The following is a 14,304-nucleotide window of genomic DNA, read 5'->3' as shown; positions in this document are numbered from 1 at the left end:
ATCTATTGACCCTAAATGTATGGATTTACTTCTGGATTCTCAATTTGGTTCCATTGAGCTATACATCTGTCCTTATTCTACTACTATACAGCCTTGATCACTGTAGCTTCTTACTAAGATACAAAATCAGGAAATGTAAGTCCTTCAATTTGGCTCCTTTTTTTATTCAAGACTATTTTAACTATTCTGGGCTCCTTAAATTTCCATGTGAATTTTAGGTTCCATTTGTCAATTTCTGTGAAAAAAGGCAGCTGGAATTTTTATATAGATCACGTTTGTTGGTTTGTTTGTTTGTTTGGAGATGGAGATTCACTCTTGTTGCCCAGGCTGGAGTGCAATGGCGCAATCTCAGCTCACCTCAACCTCTGCCTCCTGGGTTCATGCAATTCTCCTGCCTCAGCCTCCCGAGTAGCTGGGATTACAGGCGTGCATGACCATGCCCAGCAAATTTTTGTATTTTTAGTAGAGATGGTTTCACTATGTTGGCCAGGCTGGTCATCAATGCCTGACCTCAAATGATCCCCCCACTTCAGCCTCCCAAAGTGCTGGGATTACAAGTGTGAGCCACTGTACCCAGCCAAATTTCATTTTTGTATTGTTCATTGCTAGTGTACAGAAATACAACTGTAGTCCCAGCTACTCAGAGGGCTGAGGCAGGAGGACTGCTTGAACCAAGGAGTTCAAGGCCAGCCTGGGCAACATAGCAAGACCCCATCTCTAGAAAAAAAAAAGCTAAGCAGAAAATAAATACTATTGTTTTATTTTGTTTTCTTTTAGATGGAGTTTTGCTCTTATTGCCTAGGCTGGAGTGCAATGGTGTGATCTTCGCTCACTGCAACCTCTGCCTCCCAGGTTCAAGTGATTCTCCTGCTTCAGCCACCCAAGTAGCTGGGATTACAGGCATGCACCACCATGTCCAGCTAGTTTGTATTTTTAGTAGAGATGGGATTTCACTGTGTTGATCAGGTTGGTCTCCATCTCCTGACCTCAGGTGATCCACCCACCTCGACCTCCCAAAGTGCTGGGATCACAGGTGTGAGCCACCACGCCTGGCCTAAATACAATTGATTTTTACTTAGGAATAAACTTAACTAAGCAGATGAAAGACTTATGTACTGACTGCTGTCAAACAAACAAAAAATAATAATAAGGATTGATGAGGACATGCCCAAACTGGAATCCCTGAGCATTGCTGGCAGGAGTGTAAAATGGTGCAGCTGCTGTGGAAAACAGTACAGAGGTATAGCAGTTCCTCAAAAATGTTTAAACACAATTACCATGTGATCCAGCAATTTTGCTTCTTGGCAAACATCGAAAAGAACTGAAAGCAGACTTTCAAAGGGGTATCTGTTTTTTTGGTTGTGTGTGTGTGTGTTTTCTGTTTGTTTGTTTTTTGAGACAGAGTCTCACTCTGTCGTTCGGGCTGGAGTGCAATGGTGTGATCTTGGCTCACTGCGTCCTCCACCTCCTGGGTTCAAGTGATTCTCCTGCCTCAACCTCCTGAGTAGCTAGGATTACAGGAGTGTGCCACCACACCCAGCTAATTTTTGTATTTTTAGTAGAGAGAGGGTTTCACCATGTTGGCTAGGCTGGTCCCGAACTCCTGACCTTGTGATCCACCCACCTCAGCCTCCCAAAGTGCTGGGATTACAGGTGTGAGCCACCACGCCCGGCCCTGAGTTTTGTATATTGATTTTGTAACCTGTAACCTTGCTGAACTTTATTTAGCTCTAATAATTTTTCTGATGTGGATTCCCTTAAGATTTTCTAGATACAAGATAATGTCATCTGTGACTAGAGATAGATGGATTCCTTTTACTTATTTTTCTTGCCTAATTGCCGGCTAGAACCTCCAGTACAACGAAGAAACAGTGAAAATGGGCACCCTTCTGTTTGTGATCCTAGGTGAAAACATTCAGTGTTTCACAATTAAGTATGAAGTTAGCTGAGGGTTCTCATAGATGTCTTTTATCTGGTTGAGGAAATTACCTTCGTCTCCTAATTTTTTAGTTTGCAAGTCTTTTTATCATGAAAGGGAGTTGGATTTTGTCAAATACTTTCTCTGTAACCATTGAGATGGTTATATGGCTTCTCCCTTTAGTAATACGGTGTATTACATTAATTTTCATATGTTCAATCAACCTTCCATTCCTGGGATAAATCCCACTTGGTTATTGTGTCGGGAATCTCCCAGATCACTCCAGGATCAATGATTCACCAGGAGGACTGACAGCTGTCATTTATTACAGTGAAAAGATAAAAAACAAAATCAGCAAAGGGACATGGCCCACGGGCAGACAGGAGGTAATTAAGTACATGCTTCCAAAGGTCCTCTCTCAGAGGAGTCACACAAGACTCACTTAATTATGACAACACATGTGAAAAGTTACCTACCTATGCAGCTCACTAGAGGCTTGGGGCAAGTTTTTGTCGGGGAGCCAGTCACACAAACACCATTTTGCCTAACGCATACCAAAATTTCAGACCTCCAGAAGGAAAGCACATGTTCAGCATAAGCCATGTTGTTTGCACCAACACATGGCACAGTGAGCCCCTCTTAGAGCCAGGGTAGTAGGAATCATCTCAAAATCAAAGTTCCCAGGCACTAGTGAAGGGCTAAGCTTGTAAGCAGGTCTTTCTAAGGATAAGTATTCTCAGGCTTGCTATAATATTCTGTTTTTTGCACAATCCAACCACTTGTCCCTTATCTAAGAGCAAAAGACACCTTATTGTAAAAGAGTTTATAATAATTAGGGCACTGCAAAACAGAATATGCATTAGTCAGGCAGTACAGGTTAACAGAGTGCCCAATGCGGCCTCCCACCAATGGGGCCTCTAACCCTAGGGTTTCCACTCTAGTCTGAAATAATTCAGCTCAGGTCAGGCATGGTGGCTCATGCCTATAATCCCAGGACTTTGGGAGGCTGAGGCAGTTGCTTGAGCCCAGAAATTTGAGACCAGCCTGGACAACATGGCAAAACCTGGTCTCTACAAAAAATACAAAAGTTAGCTGGGCGTTGTAGGTGTGTGCCTGTGGTCCCAGCTACTTGGGAGGTTGAGGTGGGAGGATTGCTTGAGCCCAGGAGGTCAAGGCTACAGTGAGCCATGATAGAACCACTGTACTCTAGTCTGGATGGAATGAGATCCTGTCTTTAAAAATAAAATAAAATAAAATAAAATAAAATAAAATAAAATAAAATAAAATAATTCACCTCAGTTCTTGATATCAGAGGTGCTGCAGTCAGTCCAAACAGTTTTGTGTGGTTTTTTTTGTTTTTTTTTTTCCTCTGAGACGGAGTCTCGCTGTCTCCCAGAGCTGGGGTGCGGTGGCACTATCTCGGCTCACTACAAGCTCCGCCTCCCGGGTTCACACCATCCTCCTGCCTCAGCCTCCTGAGTAGCTGGGACTACAGGCGCCCGCCACCACGCCCAGCTGATTTTTCATATTTTTAGTAGAGATGGGTTTCACCGTGTTAGCCTGGATGGTCTGGATCTCCTGACCTCGTGATCCGCCTGCCTTGGCCTCCCAAAGTGCTGGGATTACAGGCGTGAGCCACCACATCCGACCAGTTCCAAACAGTTTTGCTTGTCCTTGACATCAATTCATCAGTCTCATGAGTGTGGATGACATCTGTAAGTGTTCTGCCTGGAAAGCTGAGGAGCGGGGACCACCCTTGCTGTCTCAAAGTAAGCTCTATCAGCTGTGATCATAGGCTTAGAAGTCAGTTTGAATAAAAGGTGCTCAAAGCAGCTCGGAAAGGCAGCATGGGAAGTTTTTGTTCAGTAAGAGAGGAAAGCTTCCAGAAACAACTCTGAAAAACAAGAACATCAATTCCCTTCTTGCCCTTGCCTTCAACCAGGCCTCCCCAGGTGCTGGGGCTCTGTTTTCCTCCATGGTTACACAATCAGTGTGTTCCATTCAGTCAGTGATCAATATCTTACATTTATTTCATCCCATATTCTTACCCAGACCTTTTGTCTGGAGGAGTTGTATGTAAGAAGGACAAAAGAATTTTCACAGATATTATAGAACAGTTTCTTAACATCTAAATAAAGAAAAATAAAATAAAATGAAGAATAAGAATTAAAATAAAGACAAAAATAAATGAAAAAATAGAAAAAGAATTTTCACAGAAAAATATTTTTATACAACTTAATCAGAAAGACACATCATGTTCCGAAGTTGGTCAGGAGAACATCCTGAATTTTCTGGCATTTTCAAAATGGGTTTATTTAACTTCTCAGCCCTTTAATCCTGATTATTTATCCAGTGAGCATCCTAGAAAAGCCTTGCTTTTCTGAAGACAGCGGCATTTTACAATCAAGCTGCACTTAGGTTTGTGTACCAGGAAAAAGATGAGAAAAGTAGGGTTAGGGTATCATCAATCCATTGTTGCAAGCTGCAAATAATTAGGAAATTTAAGCACAAGTTAACAGTAGTGAGGCATTCCCGAGAAAGGGTTGAGTCTAATCTGTCAGAGGGCTCACACTGTTTGTGATGTGCCCTCCCCTAAGTTGCAGCTTTTGGTAGGAATCACCCATTAGGAATGCAATCAGTCTCTGCATCCAAAATATAGAGATGATGAGTAATTTAATTTCACACAATCTCATTGGACAATAAACACTTTCTTGTAGGTATCTGCAAGTGACCCAGATGGACCAGCCAGCTTCCCTGATGTTATCACAATTTATGGCCCCACAAAGGACTGTCCTAAATCTGCAATGGTCCATGAGTGGAAGAGCTGTTTTTGAGCATATGTCTGCTTTCAGTTCAGCACAGCTCATGTTCAGACTGAAACAGGCCCATAACAGACAGTATCCAGTTTTATGTAGTGTCAGTTCCAAGCAATTAAGGTCTGTGAATTCAGGATAACATAAAAGCTAATAGCTTTTCTTCAGCACCAGCAAAGTCAATATGCTTCAGGACCAGAAAACTGTGTTCCAAATCTAAGTGACAATCAGGACTCTACTTACCCTTTTTGTCTTACTAGTCTTATAGTCCAAAATGACCCACTTAAAAATCACACATTGGCTGGACGCGGTGGCTCATGCTTGTAATCCCAGCACTTTGGGGGGCTGAGGCGGGCGGATCATCTGAGGTCAGGAATTCGAGACCAGCCTGGCCAACATGGTGAAACCCTGTCTCTACTAAAAATATAAAATTACCCGGGCATGGTGGCACTTGTCTGTAATCCCAGCTACTCGGGAGGCTGAGGCAGAAGAATCACTTGAACCTGGGAGGCGGAGGTTGCAGTGAGCTGAGATTATGCCATTGCACTCCAGCCTGGGCAACAAGACTAAAACTCCGTCTCAAAAAAAAAGAAAAAAAAAAAATCACATATCAGGCCAGAAAATCATCTGTCTCTTAAGGGTCAGATATCTGATTTCACAAATGCTTATTACCAAAATAAAAACTGCTTTTGAAACTCCAAAAGTGTATCTCTCTGGAGATTGTCTGTCTTTTCATGCTGTCTCCCGTTTTCCTGAAGCTCTAATAAGCAAAAATTATAGTATAAATAATCAGTTATGGGCCGGGCGTGGTGGCTCATGCCTACAATCCCAGCAGTTTGGGAGGCCGAGGCGGGCAGATCACCTGAGGTCAGGAGTTCGAGACCAGCATAACTAACGTGGTGAAACCCCATCTCTACTAAAAATATTTTAAAAATTAGCTGGGTGTAGTGGTGGGTGCCTGTCATCCCAGCTACTTGGGAGGCTGAGGCAGGCGAATCGCTTGAACCTGGGAAGTGGAGGTTGCAGTGAGCCGAGACACGCCACTGCACTCCAACCTGGGCAACAGAGCAAGACTCTGTCTCAAAATAAATAAATAAATAAATAATCAGTTATGGAGAATTGTTCTGTTTCCAGTACTCAATGAGCTTATATTCTACGTGCCCACAAAAAGCAAGGTTTTGACCACAAAATGAGTTCATTAAGTCATTTCACTAATGCGTTTTCTTTTTTTCTTCTTTAATTTTTATTTTCATTCCCTTCTTTTCACAGGTGTTGATCATTAACATGTTGTCTTTGCAGCTTTCTATGACTGGAATGGTTCCTCTAGCATTTATGAAATTACAAGCATATAGGCGGGCGTGGTGGCTCACGCCTGTAATTCCAGCACTTTGGGAGGCCGAGGCAAGTGGATCACATGAGATCAGGAGTTCGAGACCAGCCTGATCAACATGGAGAAACCCTGTCTGTACTAAAAATACAAAATTAGCTGGGCGTGGTGGCACATGCCTGTAATCCCAGCTACTCGGGAGGCTGAGGCAGGAGAATCGCTTGAACCCAGGAGGCGGAGGTTGCAGTGAGCCGAGATTGTGCCATTGCACTCCAGCCTGGGCTACAAGAGTGAAACTCTGTCTCAAACAAACAAAAAAAAAATAAATTACAAGCATATAACATTTTACATCAATGTTTATACATTCAGACATAACAGCCACAAAATATGAAACCATGTTTTTAAATTCCCCATTTTTTTGCTCTCACTGCAAATTTACTCAAACCTCAGTAGTAAATTCAGCATTTACAGGGTTAACATTTGAGTTGCCAGAGAAGATCCTGGCTGGAATCTAAGGAGTGGGCATGGAAGGTCTGCTGCATCAGTGGCAGCAGCTAGACTGAAGAAAGAGTCTGGGTATTCTCCTTCTGGTTTGTCTAAAATTTTACTGTAGCCCTGGACACTGGATGTTATCTTTTTCCCCACCGCCGGAAGAGAGGTTATTTTTTCCACCTGAAAGACAGAATGAATATAAAAGGTATCATCTGGACTGCATCCCTCCCCCACCCTGTGTTAGCCTGAAGAGCCAAAAGCAGCCAGGGCTTCCAGTAAGCCAAATCTCCTAGAGTTGGAGTTGGAGCTACCATTTTAAAATTCCATAGGTAACTTTTGCCCCTCACAACAGAGCTTCAGCTGCTTTATTATGCCATGGATAATTCCATAGCCACCCAGGCACCAAAGGTTCATCATACCCCATTCTCCTTCATCTTTCCTCTACCCAGACAATGCGTGGATCACATATCATTGAGTCAGAGTCATTCTAGTGAATTTCACTTTTGACACGTACTGTGTCAGGGTCATCAAGACAACTCTTAGGATGGACAGGAGGATGCTAGGAGTCAGCATCTAATCATACTCATGCTATTTGTCTTAGACAATGGGTGAGAAGGTGTTCTTTTACAAAGTAGCCAGGCATGGTGGCTCACATCAGTAATCCCAGAATTTTGAGAGGCAAGGTGGAAGGATCACCTGAGCCCAGGAGTTTGAGACCAGCCTGGGCAACATAGTGAGACTTCATCTCTACAAAAAAAAATTTTTTTAATCGGCTAGGCATAGTGGTACCCACTAGTAGTCCCAGCTACTCAAGAGGCTGAGGTTAAAATTGCCACTGTAAAATCATAACTGAGACAGTGAAAGAGATCTGACTTAACCAACTCCATCTTGCTTCTAACTCCAAGCTGTCATTATTCATTCCTGGGCATAAGCTGAACGGACCTTGGGAGGAACTTAATTTGTAGTCTGTAGTTTAGAACAAAGACAGTAACAGCCCTTTCCCAAAACAAACCCCCTTCTTGCCTGGGGACTAGACTGCCTTTGTAGTATTAACAGATTAGCCAAAAGATCAATTCTGACCCTCTCCAAATTGCTCCTGGGGATAATATCACTATTGTAAGGCCTAATATCTGTGCTTGAGATGTTTTGCAGACCCTGCACTTGATGGATCAGCTGGCACCACCCAGATCAATAAACTGGCTCATCTGATCTTGTGGCCCCCACCCAGGAACTGACTCAACACAAGAAGACAGCTTGGACTCCCTATGATTTCATCTCTGACCAATCAGCACTCCTGACTCACTGGCACCCCATACCCACCAAATTATCCTTAAAAACTGATCCCTTGCCAGTGTGGTGGCTCATACCTATAATCCCAGCACTTTAGTTCGAGACCAGCCTGGCAGTATGGTGAAACCTCATCTCTACTGAAAACACAAAAATTAGCTGGATATGGTGGCACACCTCTGTAGTCCCAGCTACTCAGGAGGCTGAGGCAGGAGAATCTTGAACTGAGAGGCGGAGGCTTCAGTGAACTGAGATTGCCCCACTGCACTCCAGCCTGAGGGACAGAGTGAGAGTCTGTCTTAAAACAAAGAAAGGAAAAATAAATAAATAAATAAAAACACAGAGCCTTAGATTTTGAGAAGGATCTATCGACTTTCAGTTCCTGGGGTTCCATGAAGAAAACAGAGGTTTTTCCCAAAACAGATTGTGTGGCACCTTCTCTGTTTTTCCCAAGGAGTTTCAGGCTATTAGAAGCTATCTTAGAGCCTCTCATGCATGCATTGAGTGGCAAGAAAAAATGGAGAAAAATAATTCAGTTGACTGAGAAGAAAAAACTTTTTTTTAGAACAACAAGATCCAAGACAAAAAAAAACACATAAAAGCCTTTTAAATATACCTATCGGATATCCACTTCTTTTTTTTTTTTTTTTTTTTTTTGAGACGGAGTCTCGCTGTGTCGCCCAGGCTGGAGTACAGTGGCCGGATCTCAGCTCACCGCAAGCCCCACCTCCTGGGTTTACGCCATTCTCCTGCCTCAGCCTCCCGAGTAGCTGGGACTACAGGCGCCCGCCACCTCGCCCGGCTAGTTTTTTGTATTTTTTAGTAGAGACGGGGTTTCACCGGGTTAGCCAGGATGGTCTCCATCTCCTGACCTCGTGATCCGCCCGTCTCGGCCTCCCAAAGTGCTGGGATTACAGGCTTGAGCCACCGCGCCCGGCCTCCACTTCTTTTTTGAGATGGAGTCTCACTCTGTCTCCCAGGCTGGAGTGCGGTGGTGCAGTCTCAGCTCACTGTAGCCTCTGCCTCTCAGATTCAAGTGATTTTCTTGCCTCAATCTCCCGAGTAGCGGGTACCACAGGCCCGCAACGCCACACCTGGCTGATTTTTGTATTTTTTGCAGAGACGGGGTTTCACCATGTTGCCCAGGCTGGTCTTGAACTCCTGGGCGCATGTGATTCTCTTGCTTCAGCCTCCCAAAGTGCTGGGATTACAGCTGGGAGCCACTGCTCCTGGCAGATATCCACTTTTAATTAAGCTGACTTTTAACTATAGTGCTCTTTTTAAAATCCTCTTAAATCCCTTATTACCTGACTTTAGCCATGCCAAGTGGCCAACATTTCTGGATTTTGAACTTTACCAAAGGTAACCTCCCAGGTGTTTAGAGAGAAGAAAATTCAAGAAGGGAACCCCAAAGTTGTTCATGGATGGGAAGAGAATTAACAAATGATAAAGTTTACACAGGCCGGGTGTGGTGGCTCACGCCTGTAATCCCAGCACTTTGGGAGTCTGAGGCGGGTGGATCACGAGATCAGGAGTTCGAGACCAGCCTGGCCAACATGGTGAAACCCTGTCTCTACTAAAAATACAAAAAACTTAGCCAGGCATGGTGGTGGGCGCCTGTAATCCCAGCTACTTGGGTGGCTGCATCAGGAGAATCTCTTGAACCCAGGAGGCGGAGTTTGCAGTGAGCCGAGATCACACCACTGTACTCCAGCCTGGGCAACAGAGCAAGACTCCGTCTCAAAAAAAAAAGAAAAAGAAAAAGTCACACAAATATCACCCAGAAAGTATTCATACCCTAAGCCAGGAATTGTACTCAGGCCACCATTGTAAAATGGCAAAGCCTTAGCTGCTGAGCTACAGCACCGAGTGGTTCCCGTTGCCCTTCCCAGAAGTAGTCCAAGGTAGTTAATTTTGAGCTTGCAAATGCTTTTAACTCCTGAAAATGGTTTTTGGAGCTAACTATGATATGAACCCCAAAACTCCTTTTTCCTAGAAGATGGAGACCAAGAGAAAGTACTCTCATATGGTTACAAGGTCAAGCTCCTAGGACATAAAACAAGATGGAGACCTCATCCAGTTTTTCTGTTTTTTTTTCTTCAGAGACTTGTAGCAAAGCTTGGAACTGAGTAGTTTGCTGGGGTGGTTTGAACAGTGGGCTTATGGGGTCCTTTTGTTCTATCCTAAGGTACTTCTCTTTATGACAGACCCATACAGAAAGACACACAAAGCCCACCAGATTCGCTACTGTTTAAGAATAACCTTAGACTCCTTTGTTGCATTAAGAAAAACTTTACAGAGGATATAAACAGTGATTGTTATCATTCATTCAAGCGATTTGCACAGAGAGAGGACACAGTCTGATTGTTAAGAAATCCTTTCACTTTTGCTGGCATGCCAGGCTTCCGGGTTCCCTTTCCCTGAGCTGTTCTAGTAACCTGGCTTACCGCACTATAGCCCTGGGGCCAAGTTGTAACACAAAGAGAATTTATCTTTTTCCTCTACGGCCAGAGCAACATACATGTGACAAAACATAGACATTAGCCACTCCACTTAGCTCCCAATATCAAACGGGCAAGACTCAAACTTGCCCCTGGATGGGCCCTGTCATCTTTAAATCTTTTTAGAATCTTCTGCATATTAATAGGCATCCCTAGATGAGACTAATTTGGGAGCCCTCATTTTTAAATGCACTTCAGTGCATTGTTGTTCAGTTGAAACTTTCCACTGTAAGTTATGTTTAGTAAGATTTTGCCATTTCTGTAAGGCTTCGCTGCTTCCCAGGCCTAACACTTATGCAGGTATAAGCTGAAGAAACTCAGTCCTCCTGAAATTAAGGATCTATTTTTACCTAAGATATTGGCTTTGCTCTCAGTTTCCCTTGATCAACTTAGCCAATGATTTTTTTCCTATCTAAGCAGGCAAGAAAAATGAAATAAAGGGGAGGAACAGAAAAATCCCTGTGAATTTTCTTTTTCTTTCTTTTTTTTTTTTCTTTTTTTTTGAGACGGAGCCTCGCTTTCGCCGAGGCTGGAGTGCAGTGGCGCCATCTTGGCTCACTGCAAGCTCTGCCTCCGGGGTTCACGCCTTTCTCCTGCCTCAGCCTCCCAGTAGCTGGGACTACAGGCGCCGGCCACCACCACGCCCGGCTAATTTTTGGTATTTTTTTTTTTTTTTTTTTTTTTAGTGGAGACGGGGTTTCACGGTGTTAGCCAGGATGGTCTTGATCTCCTGACCTTGTGATCCACCCGTCTCGGCCTCTCAAAGTGTTGGGATTACAGGCGTGAGCCACCGCGCCCCGCCACCTGTGAATTTTCAAAAGCCAAATTTTACAACCCCAACAGTATTACCATGTACTACCAGTTTCCTTCTGGCCTAGTCAGATATAAAAGGCCTCTAACTGGATCCAACCAGTTAATTACCAGATCAAATTTGATCTTGGACCCAGTCCAGTTTCTGTCGCAACTTCCAAACCCAGTTTGGAACAGAAATTTGCTCAAAGAAAGTCAGAAAGCTGGCCGGGCGTGGTGGCTCATGCCTGTAATTCCAGCACTTTGGGAGGTTGAGGTGGGTAGATCACCTGAAGGTCAGGAGCTCCAGACCAGCCTGGCCAACATGAAGAAACCCCATCTCTACTAAAAATATAAAAAATTAGCTGGGCGTGGTGGCAGATGCCTGTAATCCCAGCTACTCGGGAGGCTGAGACAGGAGGCTAAGGTTGCAGTAAGCCAAGATCTCGCCATTGCACTCCAGCCTGGGCAACAAGAGCAAAACTCCCTCTCAAAAAAAAACAAACAAACAAACAAACAAAAAACAAAAGGAACTCAGAGAGCTCAAAACACAAATCTGTGGAACTCTGAAATCTGAGAGAGAACTTACCAGCATCCCCAGGTGCTGTGACAGATCCAAGGACACAGTGGATTCTGCAGGTACCTGACTTGTTCACTCAGCACTACTGGGGATCGTTACAAGCTCTACTTCAGATCCCACTTCTGATACCATCTGTTAAAGGAAAAACTTCAGCAGAATTAAATTTCAAGGCAGCCCCCAGAATCACAGCAGATTCAGAGAGACTCCAGGGATGCCTCATGGTCACAACAAATTTATAGACAAAAGGAGAGAAGTGACGTACAAGAATTGGAAGTGAGGTACAGAAACAGCTGGATTGGATACAGGTTGGCATCTGCCTTATTTGAACACAGTTTGAACACTCAGCAGTGTATGAGTGGTTGAAACATGGCTGCTGGGATTGGCCAAGGTTCAACTATTGTTACAGGTGAATACTCCTAAGTTAGGTTTTCAAAGTTATCTCCCTATTAACTTAGGTTACAGTTCGTCCACAAGAATTCAAATATAGAAGTACAGAGCCCTCCTCAGGCCTTACTTAATTCACTTTAACACTACCAACAAACTAGTCCAGGTTAAAGGAAAAAAAATGTTTTTTGAGATGGAGTCTTGCTCTGCCACCCAGGCTAGAGTGCAGTGGCACAATCGTGGCTCACTGTAGCCTCCACTTCTGAGGCTCAAATGATCCTCTCACCTCAGCCTCCCAAGTAGTTGGGATCACAGGCAAGTGCCACTATGCTGGACTAATTTTTTTATTTATTTTTTGGTAGAGATGGGGGGTCTCACTATGTTGCACAGGCTGATCTCAAACAGGTTAAAAATTTAATGCTACCCTAACTGTTGAGAGGATAGAAACAAAACTACCCCACACATCCTGGCTTCCAGCCTCAGCAGTCCTACTGCAAAGGTATTATACCATACTGAGTTAACAAGAGGATTTACTTGAATTTCACTAGTTCTCTCATGGCCAAATTATTGCTCTTGAGTTTAATGCCTCAGGTCTCTCATCTGTAAAGTGGGTCAATAACAGTAACTTTGGGGGGGCGGGGTGCCGTGGCTCACGCCTGTAATCCCAGCACTTTGGGAGGCTGAGGCGGGCAGATCACGAGGTCAGGAGATCGAGACCACAGTGAAACCCCGTCTCTACTAAAAATACAAAAAATTAGCCAGGGGCTGTGGTGGGCGCCTGTAGTCCCAGCTACTGGGGAGGCTGAGGCAGGAGAATGGGGAGAACCCGGGAGGTGGAGCTTGCAGTGAGCCGAGATGGCGCCACTGCACTCCAGCCGGGATGACAGAGCGAGACACCGTATCAAAAATAATAATAATAATAATAGTAACTTCACAAACTTGCAAAGAGTAAATGAAGAGATGATACAGGTAAAGTGCCTGGAAGAGAGCCTGGCACAGAACACTCGTTAACTTTAGCTACCATTATGACGATTTTGGAAGTCTTTCTTCCTCTTACTGCTATACTCTTTAGTGCCTAACGAAGAAACAAAACATCAATTGCAATTTTGGTGGATTAATTCCTTTCCAGTCAGTGCCCCAGCTCCTTACCGATGTACCCAGCTCTTCACCCTGCCCTTATTAACCGTTTATGCTTATCTGCTCACTTGACACGTGGGGACGTGGCTTGTGCACCAGGCCAGTATAAAGACCTAGATCGACGTATGCTACACGGTTGTGTATACCCGAGATGTGAACAGTCCCGGGAGATGGGGACAGCGTGGCCAGATCAGAACATCATAACCGAGTTGGGAGACTTCTGAGCTCCAGATGAGTGGTCTCTATGTCCTGTGCATCCTTCGGCAAGGGACTCCATGTATTCGTCTTTCTCTCTTTTTCTTTCCTTTTTTTATTTATTTTTAAATTATTATTATTATTATTATTTGAGACAATGTTTCGCTCTTGTTGCCCAGGCTGGAGTGCAGTGGTGTGATCTCGGCTCACTGCAACCTCCGCCTCCTGGGTTCAAGCAATTTTCCTGCCTCAGCCTCCCGAGTAGCTGGGATTACAGGCATGCGCCACCACGCCAGGCTAATTTTGCATTTTTAGTAGCAACGGGGTTTCTCCATGTTGGTCAGGCTGGTCTCGAATTCCCGAGGTCAGGTGATTTGCCCGCCACGGCCTCCAAAGTGCTGGGATTACAGGCGTGAACCACTTCGCCCGGTGTATTACTCTTTCTCTATTGCAATTCCCCTGTCTTGATAAATCGACTCTGTCTAAGCAGCAGGCACGGTGAACCCATTGGGCAGTTACAACAGGGTTGTAACAGGGTTGCTGCTGTAATGGCCCAGTGGGTTCACCTTGCCTGTTGCCTAGACAGAGCTGATTTATCAAGATGGAAATTGTCATAGAAAAACAGTAATTCACGCAGGGCCGCTGTGCAGGAGACTAGAGTTTTTGTTGTTGTTGTTGTTTTGAGACGGAGTCTCGCTATGTCGCCCAGGCTGGAGTGCAGTGGCACGATCTTGGCTCACTGCAAGCTCCGCCTCTCGGGTTCACCCCATTCTCCCGCTTCAACCTTCCGCGTAGCTGGGACTACAGGCGCCTGCCACCACGCCCGGCTAATTTTGTTTTTGTATTTTTAGTAGAGACGGGGTTTCACTGTATTAGCCAGG

At 44.5% G+C, this 14,304-nt stretch overlaps 1 long non-coding RNA gene across 1 annotated transcript; it reads right to left on the bottom strand.

Moving 5' to 3' along the window:
• Nucleotides 1-5,950: 5,950 nt before the first annotated feature.
• On the bottom strand, nt 5,951-11,841 carry LOC135967076 (uncharacterized). The gene is made up of 2 exons (XR_010580934.2): nt 11,717-11,841; nt 5,951-6,730 (listed from the first exon to the last, which is right to left on the bottom strand). It is a non-coding gene; the product is annotated as an uncharacterized lncRNA (long non-coding RNA).
• Nucleotides 11,842-14,304: the final 2,463 nt, after the last annotated feature.

This window comes from Macaca fascicularis, chromosome 14 (assembly GCF_037993035.2).
Source record: "Macaca fascicularis isolate 582-1 chromosome 14, T2T-MFA8v1.1".
Classification (NCBI taxonomy): domain Eukaryota; kingdom Metazoa; phylum Chordata; class Mammalia; order Primates; family Cercopithecidae; genus Macaca; species Macaca fascicularis.
Note: the sequence above shows the minus strand (reverse complement) of the source record. Positions and strands in the feature narration are given on the sequence as shown.